The sequence below is a fragment of the Scyliorhinus torazame genome, chromosome 20, assembly GCF_047496885.1.
Source record: "Scyliorhinus torazame isolate Kashiwa2021f chromosome 20, sScyTor2.1, whole genome shotgun sequence".
Taxonomy (NCBI): Eukaryota; Metazoa; Chordata; class Chondrichthyes; order Carcharhiniformes; family Scyliorhinidae; genus Scyliorhinus; species Scyliorhinus torazame.
Window position 1 is genome coordinate 37,369,273 of NC_092726.1, and position 27,696 is coordinate 37,396,968.

The following is a 27,696-nucleotide window of genomic DNA, read 5'->3' on the forward strand; positions in this document are numbered from 1 at the left end:
GTGTGTCAGTGAGTGTCTGTATTAGTGTCTGGGAGAGTGGGTGTATATTCGTGTCTCTGCATGTCTGCGAGTGTGTGTGTTAGTGTCTCTGTGAGTATGTGAGTGTGTGTATTAGTGTCATGGGCCAGGGTTTAGAGAACCCCAAAGTGTATCATGGAGTTCCCCTGACCCACAATTTTTAATAGATTGTCGTATGGGGACCACACGGCCCACTCTACAGGTGTGGTACAGCAGAAATGGAAAAACACTTTTTAAAGAAAAACAATGTTTATTCTATAAACTCACGTTAACCTTTTCAAAACATACAGTGAACAACTTAGCAACCATTAATTCAAATTCAACCCCCAATGAATACAGCACTGTGTAATCCGTAAGCTGTCATTTTGACATCCAGAAGACTTAAGAAACACCTTTTACCAGAGGAACATTAGGTTTACATTCACTACTGAGAACATTTATAATTCTGAATTCTCCAAATCAAGAGATAGTCTTTTCATGGCAGTGAGATCAACAGTACACCTGCTCTGTTTGGCTTCAGCTCCAACTTTGAAAACAAATCTAAAATAGACCCTGGAGCAAACAGCCTAAAACAAAAGTAAAAAAAGCTGACAGACAACCCAGCTCCACCCACTCTCTGACATCACTGCAGTAATAAACACCCATTTCTGTATGGTACTTCACTATAGATATTTATATACAGACCCATTTGTAAACACCCATTTCTTGCAGGTACTCTCACATGACAGTGTTTCTGTGTGTAAGTGTGTGCATTAGAGTCTCCATGTGTCTGTGGGTGTGTGAATGTCTGTCTGTATGTGTCTCTGAGAGTATGAATACGTGTCTGTCTGTATGTGTGAGTGTGTGTATTAGAGTCTCTGTGTGAGTCTGTGTTTCTGTGTTTATTAGTGTATCTGTGAGTGTCTCTGTGTGTGTGAGAATGTGTGCGTTAGTGTCTGTGTTTGTGTGTGTGAGTGTGTTAGTGTCTGTGAGTGTGAGTGTCTCCATTAGAGTGTGTGTGAGTGTGTGTATTAGTGCCTCTGCCTGTCTGTGAGCTGTGTACTAGTGTCTCTCTGTGTGAGTGCGTGTGTACGTGTATACGTGTATCTGTGTGTCTGTGAGTATCAGTGTCTCTGTGTATGTGTTTTAGTGTCTATGTTTGTCTGTGTGTGTATTAGCGTCGCTGTGTGTGAGTGTGTGTATTAGTGCCTGTGTGTATTAGTGACTCCGTGTGAGTGTGTGAATGTGTGTATTAGTGTCTCTGTGTGTGAGTGTGTGCATGTGTGCCTGTGAGTGTGTGTATTACTGTCTTTTTATGTGTCTGTGCGTGATTATTATTGTCTGTGTGTGTCTGTGAGTATGGTTATCATTGCCTGTGTATCTGTGACTGTGTCTATTAATCTCCCTGTGAATTTGTGTCTGTGTTTGACTGTCTGTGTGTGTATAAGTGTCTGTATGTATGAGTGTGTGTATTACGGTCTGCTTGTGTGTGAATGTGTGTATTCGTGTCTCTGTGTGTGTCTGTGAGTGTGCGTATTAGTGTCTCTGTGTGTGTCTGTGAGTGTGTGTATTAGTGTCGCTGTGTGTGAGTTTGTGTGCCAGTGTCTGTGTGAGTCTGCGATTGTGTTCATTACTGTCCTTATGTGTGTATCATTGTATCTGTGTGTGTGATTTAGTGTCTCTGTGTATGTAAGTGTGTATATTAGTGTCTCTATGTGTCAGTGAGCGTGTGTATTAGTGACTCTGTGAGTGGGTGTGTATTAGTGTCTCTGTGTGATTGTGTGCATTAATGTCCCTATGTGTTTGAATTTATCTATCAGTGTATATGTGTATGTCTGTGTATGTAAGCTTTAGTGTCTCTCTGTCTGTAAGTGTGTACATTGGTGTCTCTGCGTGTCAGTGAGTGTGTGAATTAGTGTCTCTGGCTGTCTGTGAGTGTGTATTAGTGTCTCTCTGTGTCGGTGAGTGTGTATGTTAGTGTCTCTGTGCGTCAGTGAGTGTGTGTTTTAGTGTCTGTGTTTGACTGTGAGTGTATGTATTAGTGCCCCTGTGTGGGTGTGTGTATTAGTGTCTGTGTGTGCCTGTGAGTGTGTGTATTAGTGCCTCCGTTTGTGAGTGTGTGTATTCGTGTCTGTGTGTCTGTGAGTTTGTATATTAATAACTTTGTGTGTCTTTGGGTGTCTGTATTAGTGCCCCTGTGTGTGAGAGTGTGTGTATTAGTGTCTGTGTGTGTCTGTATTAGTCTATCTGTGTGTCTGTGAGTGCGTATTAGTGCCTGTGGGTGAGTGTGTGTATTATTGTGTCTGTGTCTTTGTGGATTAGTGTCTGTGTGTGTCTGTCAGTGTGTGCATTAGTATTTGTGTGTGAGAGTGTGTGTATTAGTGTGCGTGTGTGTGTGTGCCTGTGTGTGTCTGTATTAGTGTCTGTTTGTGTGTGTATCCGTGTGTGTGATTGTCTGAGTTTGTATTAGTGTATCTGCTTGTCAGTGAGTGTGTGTATTAGTGTGTCTGTGTCTTTGTGGATTAGTGTCTGTGTGTGTCTGCCAGTGTGTGCATTAGTATTTGTGTGAGAGAGTGTGTGTATTAGTGTGCGTGTGTGTGTGTGTCTGTATTAGTGTCTGTTTGTGTGTGTATCAGTGTGTGTGTGTGTGTCTGAGTATGTATTAGTGTATCTGCTTGTCAGTGAGTGTGTGTATTGGTGTCTCTGTGTATCGTTGAGTGTGTGTATTAGTGCCTGTGTGTGTGTCTGTATTAGTGTATGTTTGTGTGTGTATTAGTGTGTGTGTGTCTGAGTATGTATTAGTGCATCTGTTTGTCAGTGAGTGTGTGTATTCGTGTCTCTGTGTGTCATTGAGTGTGTGTATTAGTGTATGTGTATGTCTGTGTGTTCGTGCATTAGTGTATCTGTGTGTGGCTGTGTGTGTTTATGAGTTTGAGTATTCGTGCTTCTATCTGTGTCTTTGAGTGTGTGTATTAGTGTCTGGGTGCGTGAGTGTGAATTAGTATCCCTGTGTGTGTCTGTTTTTTGTGAGGGTGTGTATTGCTCTTTGTGTGTAAGTCAGCGTATTGCAGTCTGTGTGTTTGTCTGTGAATGTGTGTATTAGAGTCTCTGTGTGCCTGTGAGTGCGTGTATTAGTGTACCTGTGTGTGTATTAGTGTCTGATTGTGTGAGTGTGTGTGTGTATTAGAGTCTCTGTTTAGGTCTGTGAGTGTATGTGTATTAGTGTATCTGTGTGTGTGAGAGATTGTGTGCATTGGTGTCTTTGTGTGTGTGTGAGTGTGTGTATTAGGGTCTATCTGTGTGTATGTGAGTGTGTGTATTTGTGTTTGTGTGTGTCTGTGAGTGTGTGTAATACTGGCTCTGTGTGAGCGTCTATTTGTGTGTCTGTCTGTGAGTGTGTCTATTAGTTTCTGTGTTTGTGTATTCGTGTCTCTGCGTGTGCATGTATTAGTGTCTGTGAGACAGTCATTGCGTGTATTAGTGTATCTGTGTGTGAATGTGTGTATTAGTGTCGCACTGTGTCTGTGAGTGTGTATTAGTGTCTGTGTGTGAGTGTGTGTATTATTGTCTCTGTGCCTGTGAGTGTGCTTATCAGTGTCTGTGAGTGTGTATATTCCTTTCTCGATGTGTCAGTGAGTGTGTGTATTAGTGTCTGTGTGTGTATTAGTGTCTGAGTGTGTCTGTGTCAGTGCGTATTAGTGTCTGTGTGTGTATTAGTGTGAGTTTGTATTAGTGCATCTGCGTGTCAGTGAGTGTGTGTATTAGTGGCTCGGTATGTCTTTGAGTGTGTGTATTAGTGTCTTTGTGAGTGTGTATCGGTGCCATGTGTGTGAGTGTATTACAGTATGTGTGTGTGCGAGTGTTAGTGGCTGTGTGGGTGTATTACTGTCTCTGTATGTGTGTGTGTGAGTGTGTGTATTACTGTCTGTGTGTGAGTGTGTGGGTGTGAGTGTATTACTGACTCTGTATGTGTGTGAGTGTGTGTATTTGTGTATATTTATTTGTCTTCCTCAACACCACGTCGACTATACTTGTGATGTCTTTCCCAGGCTGATGTATAATTTCATTGTTTATTTCCCTTCCTCACAGTGAACCTCATCACAATTGTGATCCTGAAGAGAAGACACTGTGGGCTGTCCAAATGTGTGACTTGTTACCTGTTGGCCATGGCAGTGGGGGATCTACTGGTCGTTATTCTCGACCTGATATTGAGACACATTCCCATTGTTTTTGATGAACAGTTTTATTTCCTGTGGGACATCCCCGTGTGTAATATCCACGCCGCCCTGCTTTTTGCAGCCACCGACTGTTCCGTCTGGTTCACCGTCACTTTCACCTTTGATCGATTTGTGGCCATTTGTTGCCCGAAGCTGAAAAGTGAATATTGCAGCGAGAAAACGGCGGCTGTGGTTCTGGGAACAGTGACTGTGCTGAGCTGTTTGAAGGACATTTCCTGGGGGTTTATGATGACCGATGGGTATCGGCTGTGGAACGAACCCTGGTTTTGTGATGTCACAGAGGGTGTTCAGAACTCTCGGGTCTGGGGACCAATCGAGTTCCTCCACAACATTCTAACCCCGGGTGTTCCATTCGCCCTGATTCTGCTGCTCAATGTTCTGACCGTCAGACACATTGTCCTGAGCAGCGGGGCCCGCAGGAGACTCCGGGCTCACAGCAGTGGGGAGAGTCCCAGAGACCCAGAGATGGAGAGTCGGAGGAAATCAATCATTTTACTGTTTATTATCTCGGCCAATTTCATATTGTTATGGTCAACGTTAATGGTTTATTCTATATGGAGCCGGATGTGGTATCTGGGGTATAAGTCAGTATGGTTAGATTATTATGTTATGGAATTGGGCTTCACGATGCAGCTCCTGAGTTGCTGCACAAACACTGCGATTTACGCCGTGACACAGACTCAGTTCAGACAGCAGTTGAAGAATGTTCTGAAAGTTCCCTTTAGTTCAATTCTTCAATTCATTATGTCCTGAGAGAAAACCCCACCCACACGGCATATCTCTCCTCGCACTGCAGGTAAAACTGACCATCCCCAGACAACCTCGCCCTGATTTACCATTCTGCATTACCAGGAGGGACTATCGGTGGGTGGGTGTGACTCCCCCCATGGCCGTTCACTTGTGTCTGTGTGACTCAGTTCCTTGGTAGATCAGCTGGGTCAGTGTGACTCCCCCATGGCCAATCTGTTGGTCAGTGTGACTCCCCCATGGTCCATCAGCTGGGTCAGTGTCACTCCCCCATGGCCGATCAGTTGGGTCTGCGTGACTCCCCTTCGCCGATCAGTTGTGTCTGTGTGACTCCCCCACGGCCGATCAGTTGGGTCTGTGTGCCTCCGCCATGGCCGATCAGCTGGAGGTGTGCTTCCCCCCATGGCTGACCAACTGGGTGTGCGGCTTCCCACCATTGCCGATCAGTTGGGTGTGTACTTCCCCCCATTGCCGACCAGCTGGATGTGTGCTTCCCCCGAACGCCGATCAGCTGGGTGTGCCTCCCCCATTGCCGATCAGCAAGATGCGTGCCTTACATTTAAACACAGAAAATCGAGAAACACACAGACAGAGACACAGGCAGACACAGAGACACAGACAGAGATACAGACAGACACAGAAAGACTTACTGACAGAGATACAGAGACAGAGACAGACACAGACAGAGACAGAGATACAGAGACAGACACAAACACAGACAGAGAAAAATTCACACACAGAGGCAGAGACAGCGATACAGAGACAGACACAAACACAGACAGAGAAAGAGACACAGGCAGAGAAAAAGGCAGAGATACTGAGAACGACACAAACACAGGTACAGACAGAGAAAGAGCACGGAGGGAGACAGATACACAGTCAGAAACACAGACAGAGACACAGATAGAGACACATACGCAGACAGAGACACCGAGACAGACGGAGGCACAGACAGAGACAGAGATACAGACAGAATCACAGACAGAGACACAGTCACAGACAAAGATACAGACAAAGACAGAGACACAGTGCCAAACAGAGACTCAGACACAGGCACAGGCAGAGACACAGGCAGAGGCACAAATAGAGACACAGACAGAGACACAGACAGAAACACAGACAGACAGAGAGAGCGAGAAAAAGACACAGGCAGAGCGACAGTCAGAAACGCAGACAGATTCAGAGACACAGACAGAGACACCTACAGAGACACAGGCGAGGACACAGACAGAGACAGAGACACACAGAGACACACACAGAGACACAGAGAGACACGGAGAGAGAGAGAAAGACACAGGCACAGACACAGTCAGAAACGCATACAGATTCAGAGACACAGACAGAGACACCTACAGAGACACAGGCGAGGAAAGAGACAGAGACACAGACACAGACACAGAGACAGAGACATATTCAGAGACACAGGCACAGCCAGAGACACAGCCAGAGCCACACACAGAGACAGAGACAGACAGATACACAGGCACAGACAGAGACACACGCACAGACAGAAACACAAACAGAATCACAGACACAGACAGGGGCAGAGACACAAACCGAGTCACAGACACAGACAGAGACACAGACAGACACACACAGACAGAGACACAGACATAAATACACAGACAGATACAGACAGAGAGAGACAGAATGACACAGACAGAGACACAGATGCAGACCGAAACACAGACAGAGTCACAGAACCAGACAGCGACAGAGACACAGACCGAGTCACAGACACAGACAGGGACACAGACAGAGACACAGAAATGAAAACAGACAGACACAGACAGAGAGAGAGAGAATGACACAGGCAGAGACACTGAACGAGACACAGACTCACATCGAGACAAATCTGAGGCACATACACAGACAGAGACAAATAAAGAGACTCCGACACAGACACCGACACAGACACAAACGCAGGCACAGACACAGACATAGACACAGACAGAGACACAGACACTGACACAGACAGGAACACAGGCAGAGACACAGGCAGAGACAGAGACAGTCAGCAAAACAGGCATAGTCATAGACAGAGACACAGACAGAAGCAGTGACACAGACAGAGACACAGACACTTACACCGATGCAAACAGAGACAGAGACACAGACAGAGTAACAGACACTGACAGACACACAGACAGTTACACAGGCACAGACAGAGACACAGAAAAAGACAGACACAGACATAGACACAGAGAGAGACACAGACACAGACACAGACAGAGACACAGCCAGAGACACAGATCGAGACACAGACAGATACACAGGCACAGACAGAGATACATGTACGGACACAGACAGAAAAACAGACAGAATCACAGACACAGACAGAGACACAGACAGACACAGGCATAGACAGAGACACAGACATAAACACACAGACAGAGACACAGACAGCGACACAGACATATACACAGACAGATACAGACTGAGAGAGAGAGAATGACACAGACAGAGACGCAGACACAGACAGAAACACAGACAGAGTCACAGAACCAGACAGGAACAGAGACACAGACCGAGTCACAGACACTTACAGAGACACAGACAGAGACACGGACATAAAAATAGACAGACACAGACAGAGAGAGAGAGAATGACACAGACAGAGGCACAGACAGAGACACAGACTCACATCGAGACAAAACTGAGACATATACACAGACAGTGAAACATAAAGAGACTACGACACAGACACAGACACAGACGCAGACACAGGCACAGACATAGACATAGACAGAGTCACATGCAGAGACACAGACATAGTCACAGACACAGATAGCAACACAGACAGATACACAGGCACAGGCAGAGACACAGGCACAGTTACAGACAGAAACACAGACAGAGTCACAAACACAGACAGGGACACAGACAGACTCAGGCATAGGCAGAGACACAGACGTAAAAACACAGACAGAGACACAGACAGAGACACAGACATATACACAGACAGATACAGACAGAGAGAGAGAGAATGACACAGGCAGAGACGCAGACAGAGACACAGACTCACATCGAGACCAAACTGAGGCACATACACAGACAGAGACACATGAAGAGAAAACGACACATACACCGACGCAGACACAGACGCAGACACAGACTCAGCTACAGACACAAACATAGACGTAGACAGAGGCACAGGCACTGACTCAGACAGGAACACAGACAGAGACACAGGCAGAGACAGAGAGACAGTAAGCAAAACAGACATATACACAGTCAGAGACACTGGCACAGCCAGAGCCACAGACAGACACAGAGAATCTGACAGAAACACAGTGAGAATCACAGACAGAGACAGACAGAGAGAGACACACAGGTACAGTCAGCGACACAGACAGAGACACAGACAGAGGCACAGACAGAGACACAGACAGAGACAAAGGCAGAAACACAGACAGAGACACGGACAGAGACAAAGACACAAACACAGACAGAGATTCAGACAAAGGCTGAGACACAGACAGAAACAGGGACTCTGACAGAGACACAGACACAGACACAGGCACAGACAAAGGCAGAGACACAGGCAGAGACACAGGCACAGGCAGAGACGCAGACTGAGGCACAGACTCAGTCAGAGCCACAGACAGACACAGAGAATCTGACAGAAACACAGACTGAATCACAGACAGAGACACAGAGAGAGAGACACACAGATACAGGCAGAGACGCAGAGAGAAACAGTGACACAGACAGAGATACAGACACTTACACAGACCGAAACAGATACCGCGACACAAACAGAGTAACAGACACTGACAGACACACAGACAGATACACAGTCACAGACAGAGACACAGACACAGACAGACACAGACAGAGGCGCAGATAGAGACAGAGACAGAGGCACATAGAGTAACACAGACAGACACAGACAGAGGGAGAGAAGAAGACACAGGCAGAGACACAGTCAGAAACGCAGACAGATTCAGAGACACAGACAGAGACACAGAATCATACAGAGGCCCAGACTCAGGCACATACACAGACAGAGACACAGATACAGACCCCGACACAGACAGAGACCCAGACATAGACATATACAGATACACAGACAGAGACACAGGCAGAGACACAGACACTGACACCGGCAGGTACGCAGACAGAGGCACAGACACAGACAAAGACACATAAAGAGAAAACGACACATACACCGACGCAGACACAGACGCAGACTCAGACACAGACGCAGACACAGACACAAACATAGACATAGACAAAGGCACAGACAGTGACACAGACAGGAATACAGACAGAGACACAGGCAGAGACAGAGAGACAGTCAGCATAACAGACATAGACATCGACAGAGACACTGGCACAGTCAGAGACACAGCCAGAGCCACAGACAGACACAGTTACACAGGCAGAGATACAGACACTTACACAGGCCCAAACAGAGACATCGACACAGGCAGAGTAACGGACGCTGACAGACACAGAGACAGATACACAGACAGAGACAGAGACACAAACACAGACAGAGATACAGACAAAGCCACAGACACAGACACAGGCACAGACAAAGGCAGAGACACAGGCAGAGACACAGACGAGGACACAGACAGAGACAGAGGCAGGGACAAAGACACAGACACTGTCACAGTCACAGACACAGACAGAGACACAGGCAGAGTCAAAGAGCCAGTCAGAGAAAAAGACACAGACAGAGTCACAGACACAGATAGAGACACAGACAGATACACAGGCACTGACGGAGACAGAGACGCAGACACAGGCACAGACAGAAACACAGACAGAGTCACAGACCCAGACAGAGACACAGACAGAGTCACAGACACAGATAGAGACACAGACAGATACAGGCACATACAGAGACACAGACATAGACAGACACACAGAGAGAGACACATACATAAAAACAAACAGTCACAGACAGAGAGAGAGAGAGAGAATGACACCGGCAGAGACGCAGACAGAAGCGGAGACAGTTTCAGAGACAAAGATACAGACGCCGACACATACACAGACTCACATCGAGACCAAACTGAGACACAGACAGAGACACAGACCCTGACACAGACAGAGACTCAGACAGAGACACAGACACAGAGAAAGAGACAGTCAGAGACACAGACATAGACACAAACACAGACACAAACAAAGACAGAGACACGGACAGAAACAAAGACACAGACCCGGACACAGCAACAGCCAGAGACACAGACAGAGAAACAGACAGAGACACAGACAGAGACATGACAGAGACACAGACAGAGTAACAGACACAGACAGATACAAAGGCACAGACAGAGACACAGGCAAAGACAGACACAGACAGAGTGACAGACAGAGACATAGACAGAGACGCAGACTCATTCAGAGACCCAGACTCAGACACATACACAGCCAGAGCCACAGACAGACACAGTTACACAGACAGAGATACAGACACTTACACAGGCCCAAACAGAGACAGCGACACAGGCAGAGTAACAGACGCTGACATACACAGAGACAGATACACAGGCACAGACAGAGACAGAGACACAAACACAGACAGAGATACAGACAAAGCCACAGACACAAACACAGACAGAGATACAGACAAAGCCACAGACACAGGCACAGGCACAGACAAAGGCAGAGACACAGGCAGAGACACAGACGAGGACACAGACAGAGACAGAGACAGGGACTCAGACACAGACACAGACACAGACACTGTCACAGTCACAGACACAGACAGAGACACAGGCAGAGTCACAGAGCCAGTCAGAGAAAAAGACACAGACAGAGTCACAGACACAGATAGAGACACAGACAGATACACAGGCACTGACGGAGACAGAGACGCAGACACAGGCACAGACAGAAACACAGACAGAGTCACAGACCAAGACAGAGACACAGACAGAGTCACAGACACAGATAGAGACACAGACAGATACAGGCACATACAGAGACACAGACATAGACAGACACACAGAGAGAGACACATACATAAAAACAAACAGTCACAGACAGAGAGAGAGAGAGAGAATGACACCGGCAGAGACGCAGACAGAAGCGGAGACAGTTTCAGAGACAAAGATACAGACGCCGACACATACACAGACTCACATCGAGACCAAACTGAGACACAGACAGAGACACAGACCCTGACACAGACAGAGACTCAGACAGAGACACAGACACAGAGAAAGAGACAGTCAGAGACACAGACATAGACACAAACACAGACACAAACAAAGACAGAGACACGGACAGAAACAAAGACACAGACACGGACACAGCAACAGCCAGAGACACAGACACAGACAGAGAAACAGACAGAGACACAGACAGAGACATGACAGAGACACAGACAGAGTAACAGACACAGACAGATACAAAGGCACAGACAGAGACACAGGCAAAGACAGACACAGACAGAGTGACAGACAGAGACATAGACAGAGACGCAGACTCATTCAGAGACCCAGACTCAGACACATACACAGCCAGAGCCACAGACAGACACAGTTACACAGACAGAGATACAGACACTTACACAGACCCAAACAGAGACAGCGACACAGGCAGAGTAACAGACGCTGACATACACAGAGACAGATACACAGGCACAGACAGAGACAGAGACACAAACACAGACAGAGATACAGACAAAGCCACAGACACAAACACAGACAGAGATACAGACAAAGCCACAGACACAGGCACAGGCACAGACAAAGGCAGAGACACAGGCAGAGACACAGACGAGGACACAGACAGAGACAGAGACAGGGACTCAGACACAGACACAGACACAGTCACAGTCAGAGACACAGACAGAGACACAGGCAGAGTCACAGATCCAGTCAGAGAAAAAGACACAGACAGAGTCACAGACACAGATAGAGACACAGACAGATACACAGGCACAGACGGAGACAGAGACGCAGACACAGGCACAGACAGAAACACAGACAGAGTCACAGACCCAGACAGAGACACAGACAGAGTCACAGACACAGATAGAGACACAGACAGATACAGGCACATACAGAGACACAGACATAGACAGACACACAGAGAGAGACACATACATAAAAACAAACAGTCACAGACAGAGAGAGTGAGAGAGAATGACACCGGCAGAGACGCAGACAGAAGCGGAGACAGTTTCAGAGACAAAGATACAGACGCCGACACATACACAGACTCACATCGAGACCAAACTGAGACACAGACAGAGACACAGACCCTGACACAGACAGAGACTCAGACAGAGACACAGACACAGAGAAAGAGACAGTCAGAGACACAGACATAGACACAAACACAGACACAAACAAAGACAGAGACACGGACAGAAACAAAGACACAGACACGGACACAGCAACAGCCAGAGACACAGACACAGACAGAGAAACAGACAGAGACACAGACAGAGACATGACAGAGACACAGACAGAGTAACAGACACAGACAGATACAAAGGCACAGACAGAGACACAGGCAAAGACAGACACAGACAGAGTGACAGACAGAGACATAGACAGAGACGCAGACTCATTCAGAGACCCAGACTCAGACACATACACAGCCAGAGCCACAGACAGACACAGTTACACAGACAGAGATACAGACACTTACACAGACCCAAACAGAGACAGCGACACAGGCAGAGTAACAGACGCTGACATACACAGAGACAGATACACAGGCACAGACAGAGACAGAGACACAAACACAGACAGAGATACAGACAAAGCCACAGACACAAACACAGACAGAGATACAGACAAAGCCACAGACACAGGCACAGGCACAGACAAAGGCAGAGACACAGGCAGAGACACAGACGAGGACACAGACAGAGACAGAGACAGGGACTCAGACACAGACACAGACACAGTCACAGTCAGAGACACAGACAGAGACACAGGCAGAGTCACAGAGCCAGTCAGAGAAAAAGACACAGACAGAGTCACAGACACAGATAGAGACACAGACAGATACACAGGCACAGACGGAGACAGAGACGCAGACACAGGCACAGACAGAGTCACAGACCCAGACAGAGACACAGACAGAGTCACAGACACAGATAGAGACACAGACAGATACAGGCACATACAGAGACACAGACATAGACAGACACACAGAGAGAGACACATACATAAAAACAAACAGTCACAGACAGAGAGAGTGAGAGAGAATGACACCGGCAGAGACGCAGACAGAAGCGGAGACAGTTTCAGAGACAAAGATACAGACGCCGACACATACACAGACTCACATCGAGACCAAACTGAGACACAGACAGAGACACAGGCCCTGACACAGACAGAGACTCAGACAGAGACACAGACACAGAGAAAGAGACAGTCAGAGACACAGGCATAGACACAAACACAGACACAAACAAAGACAGAGACACGGACAGAAACAAAGACACAGACACGGACACAGCAACAGCCAGAGACACAGACACAGACAGAGAAACAGACAGAGACACAGACAGAGACATGACAGAGACACAGACAGAGTAACAGACACAGACAGATACAAAGGCACAGACAGAGACACAGGCAAAGACAGACACAGACAGAGTGACAGACAGAGACATAGACAGAGACGCAGACTCATTCAGAGACCCAGACTCAGACACATACACAGACAGAGACACAAATACAGACACTGACCCAGACAGAGACATAGACGGAGACACAGACAAAGACAGAGACACAGACAGAGACACAGACAGAGACACAGGCACAGACAGAGTCACAGACAGAGACACAGACAGAGACACAGGCACAGACAGAGACACAGACAGAGACACAGACAGAGACACAGGCACAGACAGAGACACAGACAGAGAATCTGATATAAACACAGACAGAATCACAGACAGAGAGACAGACAGAGAGGGAGACACAGCTATAGGCAGAGACACAGACAGAGACACAGACAGAGACATGTCAGAGACACAGAGAGAAACCCCGACACAGACAGAGACACAGACAGATACAGACACAGATTGAGAGACAGTCAGCGAAACAGTCAGAGACACAGACAGAGACACAGGCACTGGCACAGACACAGTCACAGACAGAGTCACAGACAGAGACACAGACAGAGACACAGACTCAGATATAGGCAGAGACGCAGACACAGACATAGAGACAGTCAGCGACACATACTTAGCCACAGACAGATACACAGGCAGAGACACACAGAGAAACAGTGACACAGACAGAGCCACAGGCGCAGACAGAACACATAGACAGGCCGAGACACAGGCAGAGACATAGACATAGACGGAGACACAGACACAGACACAGACAGAACACAGACACAGATCGAGACACAGGATGAGACATAGACATAGACAGAGACACAAACAGAGAAAGAGACAGAATCACAGACAGAGACACAGACAAAGACAGAGACACGGAGAGAGACAAAGACACAAACACAGAAGAGACAGGGACACAGGCACAGACAGAGACACAGACAAGGGTCACAGGTAGAGACCGATACCGAGACAGAGAGAGAGACATTACACAGACAGAAATACAGACAGAGGCACAGACACAGACCGAGACACAGGCACAGTCAGAGCCACAGACAGGGTAACAGACACTGACAGAGACACACACAGGTACACAGGCACACACAGAAACACAGACAGAATCACAGACAGAGACAGACAGACAGAGACGCACAGGTCCAGGCAGAGACACAGACAGAGACAGAGACACAAACAGAGACAAAGACACGAATTGAGAGTCAGTCAGCGACACAGACATAGACACAGGCACAGACAGAGACACAGACAGAGACATAGACGGAGGCACAGACACAGACAGAGACACAGGCAGATAATCTGATATAAACACAGACATAATCACAGACAGAGAGACAGACAGGGAGAGAGAGACACAGATACAGGCAGAGACACAGACAGATACAATGACACAGACAGAGACACAGACAGAGAAAGAGACATAATCACAGACAGAGACACAAACACAGACACAGACAAAGACCGAGACACGGACAGAAACAAAGACACAGACAAAGACACAAACACAGACAGAGACAGGGACACAGACAGAGACACGGACAGAGACAAAGACACAGACACAGACAGAGACACGGACCGCGACAAAGGCACAAAAACAGACAGAGACAGGGACACAGACAGAGATACGGACAGGGAAAAAGAAACAAACAAAGACAGAGATACAGACAAAGACAGAGACACAGACACAAACAGAAACACTGACAGAGACACCGACACAAACACAGGCACAGAGAAAGGCAGAGATACATGCAGAGACACAGGCGAGGGCACAGTCACAGACAGAGACACGGGCACAGACAGAGACACAGACACAGGCACAGACAAAGGCAGAGACACAGACGAGGACACAGACAGAAACAGGGGCTCAGACACAGACAGAGTCACAGACACAGATAGAGACACAGACAGATACACAGGCACAGGCGGAGACAGAGACACAGACACAGGTACAGACAGAAACACAGAGAGAGTCACAGACGCAGGCACAGACACAGATATAGACATAGACAGAGAAACAGATACTGACACAGACAGGAACACAGGCAGAGACACAGGCAGAGACAGAGAGACAGTCAGCAAAACAGACATAGACATATTCAGAGACACAGGCACAGCCAGAGACACAGACAGAGACACAGATACAGACAGAGACACTGGCACAGGCAGAACCTCAGACAGACACAGACAAAGAGAGAAAAAGACCCAGGCAGAGACACAGTCAGAAACGCAGACAGATTCAGAGACACTGCCAGAGTCACAAACAGAGACACGGGCGAGGACACTGACACAGACACAGGCACAGACACAGACACAGATAGAGACAGAGACAGAGACAGAGACAGAGACAGAGACAGAGACAGGGACAGGGACAGAGACAGAGACACAGCCACAGACAGAGACACATACATATACACAGACAGATACAGAAAGAGAGAGAGAGAATGACACAGACAGAGACGCAGACACAGACAGAAACACAGACAGAGTCACAGAACCAGACAGGAACAGAGGCACAGACCGAGTCACAGACACTGACAGAGACACAGACAGAGACACGGACATAAAAATAGACAGACACAGACAGAGAGAGAGAGAATGACACAGACAGAGACACAGACAGAGACACAGACTCACATCGAGACAAAACTGAGACATATACACAGACAGAGAAACATAAAGAGACTACGACACAGACACAGACACATACACATACGCAGACACAGGCACAGACATAGACATAGACAGAGTCACAGTCACAGACAGAGACAGATGATGTGGAGTCTGTGTGGGTAGAGTTGCGGAACCACAAAGGCAAAAAAAAACCATAATGGGAGTTATGTACAGGCCTCCTAACAGTGGTCAGGACCAGGGGCACAAAATGCACCACGAAATAGAAAGTGCATGTCAGAAAGGCAAGGTCACACTGATCATGTGAGACTTCAATATGCAGGTGGACTGGGTAAATAATGCTGCCAGTGGACCCAAGGAAAGGGAATTCATTGAATGTTTGCAGGAGGGCTTTTTGGAACAGCTTGTGATGGAGCCCACGAGGGAACAGGCCATTCTGGACTTAGTGTTATGTAATGAGCCAGACTTGATTAAAGATCTTAAAGTAAGGGAGCACTTAGGAGGCAGTGATCATAATATGGTCGAATTCAATCTCCAATTTGAAAGAAAGAAGGTAGAATCAGATGTAAAGGTGTTACAGTTAAATAAAGGTAACTACAGGGGCATGAGGGAGGAACTGACGAAAATCGACTGGGAGCAGCGCCTAGTGGGAACGACAGTAGAACAGCAATGGCAGGAGTTTCTGGGAGTAATTGAGGACACAGTACAGAGGTTCATCCCAAAGAAAAGAAAGGTTATCAGAGGGGGGATTAGGCAGCCATGGCTGACAAAGGAATTTAGGGAATGCATCAAAGCAAAAGAGAAAGCCTATAATGTGGCAAAGAGTAGTGGGAAGTCAGATGATTGGGAAGGCTACAAAAACAAACAGAGGATAACAAAGAGAGAGATAAGGAAAGAGAGGATCAACTTTGAAGATAGGCTAGCCAGTAACATTAGGAATGATAGTAAAAGTTTCTTTAAATACATTAAAAACAAACGGGAGGCAAAAGTTGACATTGGGCCGCTCCAAAATGACGCTGGTAATTTTGTGATGGGAGACCAGGAAATAGCTGAGGAACTGAATAAATACTTTGCGTCAGTCTTCACAGTAGAAGACATGAGTAATATCCCAACAATTCCGGAGAGTCAGGGGACAGAGTTGAATATCGTAGCCATCACAAAGGAGAAAGTGCAAGAGAAACTAAGAGGTCTAAAAATTGATAAATCTCCGGGCCCAGATGGGCTACATCCTAGAGTTCTAAAGGAGATAGCTGAAGGAATAGTGGAGGCGTTGGTTATGATCTTTCAAAAGTCACTGGAGTCATGGAAAGTACCAGAGGATTGGAAAATCGCTGTTGTAACCCCCCTGTTCAAGAAGGGAACAAGGAAAAAGATGGAAAATTATAGGCCAATTAGCCTAACCTCGGTTGTTGGCAAGATTCTAGAATCCATTGTTAAGGATGAGATTTCTAAATTCTTGGAAGTGCACGGTCGGAATAGGACAAGTCAGCATGGATTTAGTAAGGGGAGGTCGTGCCTGACAAACCTGTTAGAGTTCTTTGAAGAGATAACAAATAGGTTAGACCAAGGAGAGCCAATGGATGTTATCTATCTTGACTTCCAAAAGGCCTTTGATAAGGTGCCTCACGGGAGACTGCTGAGTAAAATAAGGGCCCATGGTATTCGAGGCAAGGTAATAACATGGATTGACGATTGGCTGTCAGGCAGAAGGCAGAGAGTTGGGATAAAAGGATCTTTTTCGGAATGGCAACCGGTGACGAGTGGTGTCCCGCAGGATTCAGTGTTGGGGGCCACAGCTGTTCTCTTTATATATTAACGATCTAGATGACGAGACTGAGGGCATTCTGGCTAAGTTTGCCGATGATACAAAGATAGGTGGAGGGGCAGGTAGTATGGAGGAGGCGGGGAGGCTGCAGAAAGATTTAGACAGTTTAGCAGAGTGGTCCAAGAAATGGCTGATGAAATTCAACGTGGGCAAGTGCGAGGTCTTGCACTTTGGAAAAAAGAATAGAGGCGTGGACTATTTTCTAAACGGTGACAAAATTCAGAATGCTGAAGTGCAAAGGGACTTGGGAGTCCTAGTCCAGGATTCTCCAAAGGTAAACTTGCAGGTTGAGTCCGTAATTAAGAAAGCAAATGCAATGTTGCCATTCATCTCAAGAGGCTTGGAATATTAAAGCAGTGATGTACGTCTGAAGCTTTATAAAGCATTAGTTAGGCCCCATTTAGAATACTGTGAGCAATTTTGGGCCCCACATCTCAGGAAGGACATACTGGCACTTGAGCGGCTCCAGCGAAGATTCACACGGATGATCCCATGAATGGTAGGCCTAACATACGATGAACGTCTGAGGATCCTGGGATTATATTCATTGGAGTTTAGGAGGTTGATGGGAGATCTAATAGAAACTTACAAGATAATGAACAGCTTAGATAGGGTGGATGTAGGGAAGTTGTTTCCATTTGCAGGGGTGACTAGGGCACGGGGCACAGCCTTAGAATAAATGGGAGTCACTTTAGAACAGAGATGAGGAGAAATGTCTTCAGCCAGAGAGTGGTGGGTCTGTGGAATTCATTGCCACAGAGGGCGGTGGAGGACGTGACGTTGAGTGTCTTTAAGACAGAAGTTGATAAATTCTTGATTTCTCGAGGAATTAAGGGCTATGGAGAGAGAGCGGGTAAATGGAGTTGAAATCAGACATGATTGAATGGTGGTGTGGACTCGATGGGCTGAATGGCCTTACTTCCGCTCCTATGTCTTATGATCTTATGGTCTAATAGCCCTGGGTAAATTCCCAAACGAATCCCACTCTCCCCACGGCTCTTGGTCAATATTAAACTGATCCCATAGCCCTGTATCAATCCACAAACTAATCCGACTGCCCACTCTCCCCCCCCCCCAAGTCCCTCTATCAATTCCCCCAATTTTGTTGTTTAAATTTAGTGTGCCCAATTATCATTATTTTTCCAATTAAGGGGCAATTTAGCGTGGCCAATCCACCTGCCCTGCACATCTTTTGGTTGTGGGAGTGAAACCCAGGCAGACAGCGGGGGAATGTGGAAACTCCACACGGACAGTGACCCAGGGCCGGGATTCGAACCTGGGTCCTCAGGGCCGTAGGCTGCAGTACGAACCACCGTGCCACGTGTCGCCCTTATCAATTCCCAACTTTCTCTGACTCAGACCCCAAACGAAATCTATCTCCCTATTGCCCTGTATCAATCCCCAAACTAATCCCACTGCCCCACTCTCTCCCCATAGCCCTGTATCAATCCGAAACTAATCCCACTGCTCCGCTCTCTCCCCATAGCCCTGTATCAATCCCCAAACTAATCCCACTGATCCACTCTCTCCCATAGCCCTGTATCAATCCTAAACTAATCCCACTGACCCACTCTCTCCCCATAGCCCTGTATCAATGACTGAACTAATCCCACTGCCCCGCTCTCTCCCCATAGCCCTGTTTCAATCCCAAACTAATCCCACTGCCCCACTCTCTCCCCATAGTCCTGCATCAATCCACAAACTAATTCCACTGCCCCGCTCTCTCCCCGAGCCCTGTATCAATCCCCAAACTAATCCTACTGCCCCGCTCTCTCCCCATAGCCCTGTATCAATCCCAAACTAATCTCACTGCCCAATCACTCCTCATTGCTCCGTTTTAATCCCCAAACTAATGCCATTGCCCGGCTCTCGCCCCATTGTTCTGTGTCAATCCCAATCAAATCCCACTGCCACACTCTCCTCATTGCCCTGTATAAATCCCCAAACGAATCCGACTGCCCCAATCTCCCCATAGCCCGGTGTCAATCCCCAAACTAAAATCACTGCCCCACCCTCCCCATAGCCATGTATCAATCATCAAACAAATCCCACGGACCCACTCTCCCCATTACCCTGTACCAATCCTCAAACTAATTCCACTGTCCATTCTCCCCATAGCCCTGTATCAATACCCAAACTAATCCCACTGATCCACTCTCTCCCATAGCCCTGTATCAATCCTAAACTAATCCCACTGACCCACTCTCTCCCCATAGCCCTGTATCAATGACTGAACTAATCCCACTGCCCCGCTCTCTCCCCATAGCCCTGTTTCAATCCCAAACTAATCCCACTGCCCCACTCTATCCCCATAGTCCTGCATCAATCCCCAAACTAATTCCACTGCCCCGCTCTCTCCCCGAGCCCTGTATCAATCCCCAAACTAATCCTACTGCCCCGCTCTCTCCCCATAGCCCTGTATCAATCCCAAACTAATCTCACTGCCCAATCACTCCCCATTGCTCCGTTTTAATCCCCAAACTAATGCCATTGCCCGGCTCTCGCCCCATTGTTCTGTGTCAATCCCAATCAAATCCCACTGCCACACTCTCCTCATTGCCCTGTATAAATCCCCAAACGAATCCGACTGCCCCACTCTCCCCATAGCCCGGTGTCAATCCCCAAACTAAAATCACTGCCCCACCCTCCCCATAGCCATGTACCAATCATCAAACAAATCCCACGGCCCCACTCTCCCCATTACCCTGTACCAATCCTCAAACTAATTCCACTGTCCACTCTCCCCATAGCCCTGTATCAATCCCCAAACAAATCCCACTGCCCCACTCTCTCCCCACAGCCCTGTATCAATCCCCAAACTCATCATACTGCCCCACCCTTCCCATAGCCCGGTGTCAATCCCCAAACTAATCCAACCCTCCCCGTAGCCCAGAGGCAATCCCCAAATTAATATCACTGCCTCACTCTCACCACATCAACCTGTGGCAATCACCAAACTAATCTCACTGCCTCACTCTCTCCTCAAAGCCTTGTATCAATCCCCAAACTAATCCCACTGACCCGCTCTCTCCCCGTAGCCCTGTATCGATCCCCAAACTAATCCCACTGCCCCACTCTCTCCCTGCAACACTGTATCAATCCCCAAACTAATCCCACTGCCCGGCTCTCTCCCCATAGCCCTGTATCAATGCCATACTAATCCCACTGCCTCGCTCTCTCTCCATAGCCCTGTATCAATCCCCAAACTAATCCCACCACCCGGCTCTCTCCCCATAGCCCTGTTTCAATCCCCAAACTAATCCCACTGCCCCACTCTCTCCCTGTAAATCTGCGTCAATCCCCAAACTAATCCCACTGGCCGGCTCTCTCCCAATAGCCCTGTATCAATCCCCAGACTAATCGCACTGTCCCGTTCTCTCCCTATAACCCTGTATCAATCGCCAAACTAATCCCACTTCCCCACGCTCTCCACATAGCCCTATATCAATTCCCAAACTAATCCCACTCTCACCATAGCCCTGTGTCAATCCCCAAACTAATCCCACTCTCCCCACAGCCCTGTATCAATCCCCAAACTAATGCCACTCTCCCCACAGCCCTGTGTCAATCCCCAAACTAATCCCACTCTCACCACTGCCCTGGGTCCATCCACAATACTACTCCGACTCTCCCCACAGCCCTGGATCAATCCCAAACTAATCACACTCTCCCCACAGCCCTGGGTCAATCCCCAAACTAATCCCACTCTTCCCACAGCCCTGTGTCAATCCCCAAACTAATCCACTCTCCCCACAGCCCTGAGCCAATCCCCAAACTAATCCCACTCTCCCCACAGCCCTGTGTCAATCCCCAAACTAATTCCACTCTCCCCACAGGCCTGGGTCAATCCCCAATCTAATCCTACTCTGCCATAGCCCTGGGTCAATCCCAAATGCTAATCCCACTCTCCCCATAGCCCTGGTTTAATCCCCAAACTAATCCCAATCTCCCCATAGCCCTGTGGGGAATTTCCCATCATGATCACCTTTCTGATTGTGGAATCTTACTGTGCAATCAATTTGCCTGCTGTCAGTTTGTACACCTTCCAGTAGAAAGAGAGATAGAAATCCATCTTCAGAGAGACTGAACTTAATTTTGAAAGTGCCCCATTTTTGGCCTCTTCCTGTGCACAAGCTGCCTGCAGAATTCCCCAAATTAAAAACAAGGTGAGAGATGAGCGTGAGTGTTGAGTTAACAGAAATCTGTTGGGGTTATCAAACTGACCGTTTTCATGGAATCTAAATTGTTTCAATATGAATTCTAATCTCAGAAATTGATTTCAGAGGATTTCAGTGAAAAACCCCGTAGATCCCAAACTATTCAGAAATTCAGGGGGATATAAATATTATCATCAATACTGAAGTAAGGACAGGACATTGCTAGATCTGTTGCTGTGCCCTGAATTAACATAACCACAGACAGGACAAATGCCTCTGGCCTCTCCTGTGAAGACACATCTTTAGTAAACAATCACAGCGGACAGACTGAAAACATTCATGACAGAATGTCAGGGGGTAGGTCTGCACACAGATCTCTGAGGAGATCTCAACCAATACTGTACTAATCATTTTCCAATAAAATTTTAACTTGTGCTTCAATTCTGTTATACAGAAATGTGGTCCCTGGGGGAGGATTGTGTTAAGACAGCAGCTTGCTGGATCCATTGCTGTGTCATTTATCAACAGTAAGAGATTGGCACCTCTTGTCAGTAATTTACAGATCAATAGTGAGCTGTCCTCAGAGGCAGACATTCCACACGTGTCAGAGACTATGGCTGGAGTTTGCTCACAGCTCACTGATGATAGATCTGAGTCTGAGGGACTTCAGCTCTCAAACCAATCCTCCCACATCACTGAAAACATTGCCCCTCTTGTTCAGTATGTGTCTGTGATGTGTTGCTGAGTGGAGCTTCAGTGTGAAGTGAGAGAGCTTGAAGCGAGAGCTGTTGGTGGTGTGAGGAAGTGGAGTTTCCCGATCTTACCAGCAACAGCTTGTGTTGTGCCTGGTGGGAGTGGGACCACGCAGGGTTGCAGGCCCGGCCTCCTGTCCTCCCACCCCTCTGCTTGAGGTGGCAGTCTGACCATCCAGGGCTGCGGGCCCAGCCTTCTGTCCTCCCACGCCTCTGCCTGAATAAGGAGTGGGATCTTCCACGGCTGCAGGCCCAGCCTCCTGTCCGCCCACCCCTCTGCCTGAGGTGGTAGTGGGACCATTCAGGGCTGCAGGCCCAGCCTCCTGTCCTCCCACCGCTCTGCCTGAGGTGGGAGTGGGACCACCCGGGGCTTCAGGCCCATCCTCCTGTCCTCCCACACATCTGCTTGAGGTCGGCGTGGGGCCACCTGGGGCTGCAGGCACAGCCTCCTGTCCTCCCACCCCTCTGCCTGAGGTGGGAGTGGGCCCACCCAGGGCTTCAGGCCCAGCCTCCTGTCCTCCAACCCCTCTGCCTGAGGTGGGAGTGGGACCATCCAGAGCTGCAGTTCCAGCCTCCTGTCCTCCCACCCCTCTGCCTGAGGTGGGAGTGGGACCATCCAGGGCTGCAGGCCAGCCTCCTGTCCTCCCACTCCTCTGCCTGAGGTGGGAATGGGACCATCCAGGGCTGCAGGCTCAGCCTCCTGTCCTGTCACCCCTCTGCCTGAGGTGGGAGAGGGACGAGGATACCGGAGCACCCGGAGGAAACCCACGCACACACGGGGAGGATGTACAGACTTCGCACTGACAGTGACCCACGCCGGAATCGAACCTGGGACCCTGGAGCTGTGAAGCAATTGTGCTATCCATAATGCTACCGTGCTGCCCACTGACACTTTGTTGAACAAAATAGTGCGCAATCTCAATAGGAATTTAAATCGAGCACCGCAATGTAACGTGGCTGATTGGAATGAACGTTAAAGAGTGCCATTTGACTCCGCAGAGATGTGGATTGTCTGCCGAGAGTGGAGAGATCGTGGCCGTCGCTCATCTAGGCGGAACGATCATCAGGACTACTTTCGGAAAACAAGTGGCAGGTCCGAGGATCAACTTTTCCAGTCTCAACATCATCGCAATCGCCTGGAAGCGGGCCTGCTGGAAATAGTGATCGTCACGAAAGCTAATTACTTAAACTAAACAGGTGAAATGATATCGCTGAATGCGGGTATTCCCAGGTGGTGCAGCCCACGAAAACTGCAACACTAAAGTCTCCAGGTGCAGTGGTAAATGCTTCCGCCATTTTGTGTCACACTCTTTTTATTTCCCTTTGAAAAGTTACATTGATCCCACGAATTCATCGACCGTTCGCAGATACACTTCAACTTTCACGACCTGCAGAATGCTGTGAGCAAACAAACTGAACTGACGATGCAATTGCTATCCATCAATCATTGCACACTGAATAATATTGTTTTACACTTGGAGGATTCGAGGTTGTATTTAAAGCCAACAATTTGTCTTCAATGGTAAATGTTTTTGGCGTTGTGTTCGTTTGATCTTTGAGTTTTAAAAAAGTGAGTAGTGAGTGAGAAGTCACAAATTAATCTTCGAAGCTGAAATTCAACCCACCTATAATACTGGAGGAGTTCTCTTCAGAATCTTCTGATACGAGATCAATGTCACCCAAACAATAACTGCTGTAATATTGCACCCATCTGAGGGAGTCAATAGAAAGACAATCTAGAAAACAGCAAAAATAAAAAGAATGTTTTTGGAAAAAATGTGCTTTTACAGACATTAAAGCGTCATAGCTGCACAGGCGGAATCGGAGACACCTTTGGCATTATAAATCACAATTTTTGACGCTGTGCACATTTATAAGAATGTATTGACTCGCATCATTTTCGCTGAATCACAGTCCAGAATACAGTGCAGAAAAGGGCTTTCGTCCCATCGAGGCTGTCTCGCCTCATGAAAGGCACCCGATCGGCCAATTCTAATCCCATTTGTCAGTAAGTGGTTCATAGCCTCGAGGTTTGAGATCGTAAGACATAGGAGCAGAATTAGGTCACTCGACCCTTCGAGTCGACTCTGCTATACAAGCATGGCTGATATTTTTCTCATCTCCATTCTCCTGCATTCGCCACATTACCCCCGATCCCCTTATTAATCAATAACCGAGCTATCTCTGTGTTAAAAACACTCAGGGATTTGGTCTCCACAAGACGTGCCAATTGCTCCTCCAGCTACTTTTTTATAGGATGTGAGTCAACCCACCTCTACAACGCTCCCAGGAAGTGCGTTCCAGACAGTCACCACACTTCGAGAGAAAAACTTTTTCCTGAAGCCGCCCCTGTCTCTCTCACCGCTCACCTTGAACCTGTGTCCCCACCTGACCGACTCTTCAACTAAGGGGAACAGCTGTTTTCTGTGCACCCTGTTCATGCTCCTCATAATCTTGTGCACCTCGGCCTGGTCGCCCCCCAGTCTTCTTTGCTCCATCCCAGGCAACATCCTGGTGAAACGCCTCTGCAAAGCCTCCAATGCAATCACATCCTTCCTATAATGTGGCAGCCAGAACTACGCCTATTACTCCAGCTGTGGCCTCACCAATGTTCTATATAACGCCAACATGACTTCCTACCTTTTTAACCTGTGTCCTGATTGATAAAGGCAAGTATACCAAATGCCTTTTTAACCACCCTATTCTCCTTCCATTCTGCATCCAGAGCCCTATTTACAAACACGGCAAGGTTTTTTTGTTCCTCAGGACTTCCCAGTGTGGTGCATTCATTAAATATGTCCTGGCCAAATTTTCCCTTCAAAAGTGTAACTCCTCACACTTTTCACGATTAAATTCTACCTGCCATATATCTGCACATTTGACCATACCGTCTATCTCTTCCTGCAACCAAACACTCTCAGCCTCACTGTTAACCACCCGGCCTATCTTTGTGTCACCCGAAAACCTACTGATCCTACCACCCATATAGCATCTAAGTCATTTATATAAAAACGAATAATCAAGGACACAGCACTGATCACTGCGAACGCCACTGTCTGCCAGTCACTAATGGAGCCGTCTGTTATCACCCTCTGTTTCCTACAGTTCGGCCAGTTTTCAATCCAGCTTATCAAGTTCCCCTGTATCCCATGCGCTTGACAATAATTCAATTAAACCCTTCCAATTCCCCTGCCCACACTGTCTAATTTAACCTAAATCATCCTAGCAATTAATGTCTCGCCCTTTAAAATTCTTCCCAGATTTATGTTCTCACATTGTTACTACCCATTTCTCTGATTTATATTCATTTTTTTTGAAGGCAGATTTAGAATGAAGGTTTTTAAACAAAAGGTAGCCATTGGCTTAAATGCCTGAATAAGAGGCAATTTGTAGGAATAAATAGTGTATACGCAATGCGAGTGATTTTATAACCTAAGAATTACTAATATCAGAAAGGACCGACATACAATTAAAAGAAGTTACACAAAATGGTTGTTAGCTGAGTGAGAAATACTAAAGACACAAAATGGCCTTCAACGGAATTAGACACATTCCTGAACAACCATTATTTGGTTTAAGTTGCAAACTGGTGTAAATAACATCTCTTAATTAAAGACAGCAGAGATAGTCAGGGAGATTCGGATGATTGATATTAAGTCATTGAATGGGAAACAGGCATGGGAGATTCTGGGTAGGCAAGGGAGGCACGCAGAGAGAAGTACAAGGAACATTTTTCAACCTCGCCAGCCCAAGGTCTCCAGATGCAGGCAGGAGAGATAACTTTAATAGTTAGTATGAGTGACTTCTTCATGAAGTCAGCGGCTGGTAAGGTACCAATCCACTATACGTAATGTCAAATTTAATTGAATATATAACTAATGTTATATATAAAATCTATAATCAATATCATTGGACAAGTTCCAACCGAAATGGACTGTGTAGCTGTTCAGTTAATGTATAAGAATGAATGCTTTCCTTCGTTCGGTGGAGAGACGGTCTGGGACTTTAACAGACGCCATCCCCCGGTGCCGAAATAAACAGTTTGATGCGAGGACCATCCCTGAACGTTGAGTGATTTATTTGAGATCCTCTCCCGCTAACATACGTCAGACTTCATCTGATTTGTATCATTCGTTGTCAATTAATCTTTCACCAAAAGTGTCCTTCCATTACCTTGTAATCAGTCAACGACTTTCTGTATTGTTAATACAATCATCTGATCTGAGAATGGACACTGCTAATCTGCGTGGTGCGAACAACAAATGGCAAAGGGACTGCTTCGAAATCTGCAGGGGTGCAAAGTATCCTGTTGACTGTCTAAACCGCCAAACCGAATGTTGACAAAAGGAAAATAAGTTATCAATTCGAGTTCCAAGAAGTGAACAATAATATTTTGTAGAATGTGACATCATACAGTGTCAGTTCGTTGAAAAGGAACATACAAACCTCTGGAATGCATCTGAGAGGAAAGGCGACCATGTGGTATATTTTCAATCTCTTCCTAAAACATCTGGTCTGTTGCAGCATCTGAATGCTTGTCGTCAGTCACAGCACCTGTTGAATAGATTTTGGTCGGATTGTTTATTCTATCCCACGTCTTTTAATCGTGAAAAGTGGGCTAATTAAAAAAAACATCCCATGAATGATGACAATCAAGTGAAAGACACGAAAGCAAAATAGTAAATGCTGGATATTATCAGCGGCTATGGCATCATATATGGAGAGAGGCACGAAAATGTGTTTTGCGATGAATGTAACTGTCCCAGAAGGACGAAACTAATATTGGATTGAA